Source organism: Myotis brandtii, unplaced genomic scaffold, assembly GCF_000412655.1.
Source record: "Myotis brandtii unplaced genomic scaffold, ASM41265v1 scaffold1018, whole genome shotgun sequence".
Lineage (NCBI taxonomy): Eukaryota > Metazoa > Chordata > Mammalia > Chiroptera > Vespertilionidae > Myotis > Myotis brandtii.
The window spans coordinates 248,201-254,266 of NW_005353397.1; the positions used below are offsets into that span (position 1 = coordinate 248,201).

The 6,066-nt window shown below is 44.4% G+C and overlaps 1 long non-coding RNA gene across 2 annotated transcripts in view; it reads right to left on the reverse strand.

Annotated features, from left to right (window-relative positions):
* Window positions 1–6,066, reverse strand: part of LOC106725204 — a 32,237-nt gene that overhangs the window by 11,592 nt on the left and 14,579 nt on the right. The gene's annotated exons all lie outside the window — the stretch shown is intronic.

The window sequence follows — 6,066 nt, forward strand, 5'->3', positions numbered from 1 at the left end:
TTTTATTGATTTTAGAGAGGAAGGAAGAGGGAAAGGGAGATAGAAATATCAATGATGAAAGAAAATCATTGATTGGCTGCCTCCTGCACACCCCACACTGGGAATCGAGCCTGTAACTAGGGTATGTGCCCTGATGAGGAATCCAATGGTGACCTCCTGATTCATGGGCTGACACTCATTCACTGAGCCACACCAGCCAGAGTCCCCTTAAATACAATTTTATTTGTTAATTATCCTATATAATAAAGAAGTAATATGCAAATTAATCCTCATGCCATAACACTGTCACAAGATGGCGGCCCTGCCCAGCCCCTTCCCCGGCCCCAGCCCTGATCAGCCTCTCCCACCCCAATTGAGGGTGAGGTGGCTAGCCAACTTCCCCAACCCACCCCCCCACAACCCCTCACCCAGGCTGACCATGCCACCACGCTTTCCTGGGGCTGGGGGTACCCCAGGCAGACTGCAGGCACAGCATTGGTCAGAGGCAAAGGTCCTGGCTATCCCTGGCCTGGAGAGTCCAGAAAACCTCAGCAGTGACCAAAGACCAAGACCGAGTGGAAAGGTCCCTGCTGGCACTTATGGCTCAAAGTGCCAGGAGGAGGCAGAGCGTCTTGAACCTGCAACTCTGTTGTCTGCACACCAAGCCTTGGGGCACACCATGCTGGTGGTGCCTGTGGGTGAAAGGAGGAGAGCAGGGAGCTGGGGTGCGGAGCTGGGAGGGGCCTAGAGTCTTCGGGAGCTGCCCGCCTGCCGAGGTTGCTGTGACCCGCATGCTTGGGCTTGGTCAAAGCCCCTGGCCACTTGCCTTCCAGGTGTGGCTAGCCTTGAGCCAGCTGGTGTTGTGCTCAGAGAAGCAGCTGTCACTGGGCTCAGTTACATAAGAGAAATCAAAGAGCGGAGAGTAAATATCCTCCCAGCTCCTTCCTACCCACCCGGGCGAGGAGGGCTGTGGGTAGGGGTAATGGAAAATGGCTGCTACTTTGCATTTTATAATGAAAAGACTCCTGCTATGTAGAGAGGAGAGCTGATTTGCTTCCAGCAACACCTGGCGTGTTCCCTGCCCCAGCCCTGAAGCCTGACAGCACCTAGTAAAGATGTGTCCACACAGCCATGTTGGCCTGCCTCCTGGAATGTTGGGAGCAAGTTTGAGCTGAATTAATTTTTTAAAAAAGTAAAAATTGAAAAACACCTCTTTGTACTCAAGTGGCACTATAAAATACAGATTACAGCATCTGATTTTGTCTTCTGTGTTGATTTTGAGGCAGAGCGCAAATAGGTTCATGGGAAAAGCAGAAAAAAGCAAAGGGAAAAGGAGAGGATCCTGCCGTCCATAGCACTGAACGTTGTTTTTTTGTTGTTGTTGTTATTTTTCCTTCTGTTCTTCAAGTCAGTATATGCCATTTAAACCACTTTATGGCGTTAGGTAATGAGCTAATGCTTCCTCTATTAAAAGCAAGCAGCAGTGCCTTTCATATGAGTCACATACATGTAATCCATTCAAATGGAGCATACTGAGTGGAGAGAATGGTATGTGTCATTATATAAAGAACTTGGTATTATGATGCTATCTGGCTGAAGATCTTATTTATTTTGCAATTTAGAGAACGTAGACAAATCAGGCATTGAAAATGAATGTGCATGCTTAAATGCATGACTTTATTTCCATCTGTAACGACCAAACGACCGGTCACCAGGAGGTGCATTGATGGGTCCCGCGGCATGGTGGGTCTGGGGCCTCACAACACAGTGGGTCTGGGTAAGGCTGTGTGGCGTGGACCAGGGCCAGGGGACCTGATGCTGCACCTCCCACCCCGGCTCCGGAGCTGGGGGACCTGAGGCCACAACCTTTGCCCCAGCTCCGGGACGTGAGGCTGAGTCCCACGCTTGATGGGGGTAGGGCCGGCCGGGTCTTGGTGTTGCTCAATGAGGGTGGGGCCGGCCAGACACTTCTATTATAGAGAAAGGGCAAATAGCAATATTAAAATATTTCCTCTAATTAATTCCCTTTTAATGTGCATGAATTTCATGCACTGGGACACTAGTACTTCAATAAAGCTGAAAAGAAGTTACAAAATAAAATATACTTTCGGAGAGGAGGCAAGATGGCGGCATAGGTAAACACCGGAGACTGCTGCCGCAAACAACCACTTCAAAAATACAACTAAAAGACGGAACGGACATCACCCAGAACCACAGGAAGGCTGGCTGAGGAGAGACTCTTCAACTAGAAGGAAAAATAACAGCACACCGAGGCTCAGAGGAGGCGCAGTGTGGAAAAAACTCAGGTGCGGAGGTGCGCGCGCAAAGCGGGCTGGTGGCTGAGAGCGCGGTTGTCGTTTTCGGTCAGGGGGGAGTCTCAGACTCTGAGCTCCAGATACGGGCGAATCGCTGGGGACTCGGACCCAAACGGGAGAAGCGGGAGTGTCTGGCATCAGTTGGAAGGCAGCTTTCCCTCCGAGGTTTGCAGCGGTTCCGGGGGTTCTGAGAAGCAGAGCCTCTGGGAACAGGACTGAGGGCACCATAACGGCTCCCTCCGCCCGCCCTGTTGAGCCCGCCCCGCCCAAGCCCTGCGCAGAGCCATTTGCCGGATCGCCTCAGGCAAAGGCTAGATTAGCACCTCCCCAGAGGACAGAAGTTTTCCGCGGCAGACACAGCTGATTCACACAGCCAGTCGGCCTGGTGGTCAAATCCCTCTAGTATTAACTACAACAATCAAGGCTCAACTAGAACAAGACTGCGCACAAAGACCACTAGAGGGTGCACCAAGAAAGCATAAAAAATGCGGAGACAAAAAAACATGACAGAAATGGAGGATATAGAGCTAAAAATCGCAATTTTGAGGGCTTGCAAAAATGTGCTAGAAGCTGTCAATAAACTTGAGGAGAGAGTCACGAAAACTAATGAGACCCTCGATGCTATGATAAAGAACCAACTAGAAATTAAGCATACACGGACTGAAATAAAGAATATTATACAGACACCCAATAGCAGACCAGAGGAGCGCAAGAATCAAGTCAAAGATTTGAAATGCGAAGAAGCAAAAAACACCCAACCGGAAAAGCAAAATGAAAAAAGAATCCGAAAATACGAAGATAGTGTAAGGAGCCTCTGGGACAGCTTCAAGCGTACCAACATCAGAATAATAGGGGTGCCAGAAGATGAGAGACAGCAAGATATTGAAAACCTATTTGAAGAAATAATGGCAGAAAACTTCCCCCACCTGGTGAAAGAAATGGACTTACAGGTCCAAGAAGCGCAGAGAACCCCAAACAAAAGGAATCCAAAGAGGACCACACCAAGACACATCATAATTAAAATGCCAAGAGCAAAAGACAAAGAGAGAATCTTAAAAGCAGCAAGAGAAAGAGACTCAATTACCTACAAGGGAATACCCATACGACTGTCAGCTGATTTCTCAACAGAAACTTGGCAGGCCAGAAGGGAATGGCAAGAAATATTCAAAGTGATGAATACCAAGAACCTACAACCAAGATTACTTTATCCAGCAAAGCTATCATTCAGAATTGAAGGTCAGATAAAGAGCTTCACAGATAAGGAAAAGCTAAAGGAGTTCATCACCACTAAACCAGTATTATACGAAATGCTGAAAGGTATCCTTTAAGAAGAGGAAGAAGAAAAAGGTAAAGATACAAATTGTGAACAACAAACATGCATCTATCAACAAGTGAATCTAAGAACCAAGTGAATAAATAATCTGATGTACAGAATGAACTGGTGATTATAATGAATCAGGGACATAGAAAGGGAATGGACTGACTATTCTTGGGGGGGAAAGGGGACAAATGTAATGAACAATAAAGATTTAATAAAAAAAATAAAATATACTTTCTCTCAACATGAAAAAGCTTCCCCATAATATATAGAATAATGCCTAACTCCTTAGCACATCATTTTAAGGTCAGATCCCTTTCCAACGCCATGCCCCTTTATATCCCCCACTTGCCCTTCATCAACTTTCAAGTGGGTGACTTGCCATTCTCTCAGAAAAACCATATCCTTACATGTACCTGTATTTTGCTCATGCGTCCATTCTCTTCTCAAAGTCTTCTCTTCTGCGTGCCAATATTCTAAGTTGGCTCTAAGATTCAGCTCTAATTCCCCCTATTTTATAAAGGCATTGTCCAGTCCCTTGAAATTAACAACTCTACCTTTCCCTCAGTTTCCAGGGTGCATTGTTCATATCTGTTTTCATGTTGCCTGGTATAAGGTTAGCGATTTATAGATCTGTCTTCCTTACTACACTGTTAATCTTATTTAAAAAACAAACAACAACAAAGAAACGCACACCAGCTTTATTGAGGTTAATTCACATAGCATGCAATTCACCCATTTAAAGTGTGCAATTTAATAACTTTAGTATAGTTACAGAGTTGTGCAGTTGTGGGGAAGCATGGGACTTGGTTGGAAAGTTTGTAAGGAGGATTCTCTGAAAGGTCAGCGGCCCCTCGGGGGACCTTGCCAAAGGCGACAGCCCCTGCTTTGACTTTTCCAAACAAGCCTCAGTCCCTGGGTGTTTTACTAGAATCTCTATGTTTAGACTTTAGACCCAACCTTGTAGAAGCTTGTGCTTTCTCAAGGATACTTACCCTGCTGATTGTATCTAATAGTTAATTTTACTAGTAGTTCAAGCTGTTGTTACAATAAAAGCCTAAGGAGGCAGGCAAATGGCTCTGTTTGGTTCCTATAGCCAAGCAGTCCCTTAGCCCTCTCTTTCACAGAAACATGTGTCAGAGTAATCCATTCATCCATCACTCAGGTTCTGCCAGTCAGTCCTGGCATGCAGCCATCATCACCATTTTATAACATTTTGTCATCCCAAAAAGAAATCCTATACCCACTAGCAATCATTCCCACCCCCTTATCTCTAGCACTAGAAAAATATTAATTTACTTTCTATTTGTATAGATTTGCCTATTCTGGACATTTCATATGAATGCAATAATCTAATATGTGATATTTTGTGTACATGTAAATCTTTTACAGGCAGAGACCAAGTCCTGCTCATGGAAGGAGGAATTAATGGACAGTATATGCCATAACAGAAAGAGAATGTTTGGAACCACACAGACCTGAGTTAAAAATCTCAATTCAGCTATTTACTGATTGTGCAACTTTGGGCAAATCATTTTATATCTCTGAGTCTCAGTTTACACATCTGTAAAACGGAGAGAACAATTCTTCTCTTGAATGATGGTTGTGAGGATTAGAAAGGAATATAAAAAAGTTCTTAGAAAAGTTTTTCTCAATAATGAAAGGTTCGCCTGACCGGTTTGGCTCAGTGGATAGAGCGTTGCCCTGAGGGCTGAAGGGTCCCAGGTTCGATTCCGGCCAAGGGCATGTACCTTGGTTGCGGGCACATCCTCACTTGGGGGTATGCAAGAGGCAGCTGATCGATGTTTCTCTCTCATTGATGTTTCTGGCTCTCTATCCCCTTCCCTTCCTCTCTGTGAAAAATCAATAAAATATATTTTTAAAAAAATAATAATGAAAGGTTTATTTGCATTTACCTCTGTATACCCACCATAACTGACATAGTAGATACATATTGATTGACTAACTAATAGATAAGTGATGAAGAATTCTAATCCCTTCCCTTCAGAATGCCACTGGACTTTCAAAGGGTACTTTGCAGAAAGAGATAGAGTTCCCAGAGCCAGATCTGTCCTAGAATATCTAAACTAGTTATTGTTGTTTCTCAGCCACTGTTCTCCCTCAGAGACTGGTCAATGGAGAAGGACAACAGAACCAATAAACAAATCTAGGATCTTTAATCAGAGAGGAGCAATTGGGTTCTGGCCCTGATACTGGCATTCTATGGCACTTTGAAAAATCAGCTCTTCCACCTCAACTTCTAGTTTTCATTTATATATACTTCATCAAATAATCATATCTGCTGTGCCTAATACAGGACAAAAGAAGCCTGAATCACACCTGAAAAATATTTTCTATAAGATAGAAGAGCAATTTTCCTTAAAATAGAAGAGCAATACCATCTGAAGCATAAGTAGAAAAAAGTAGAAAAAGAGAAAGGCACAGAAAAGCTAT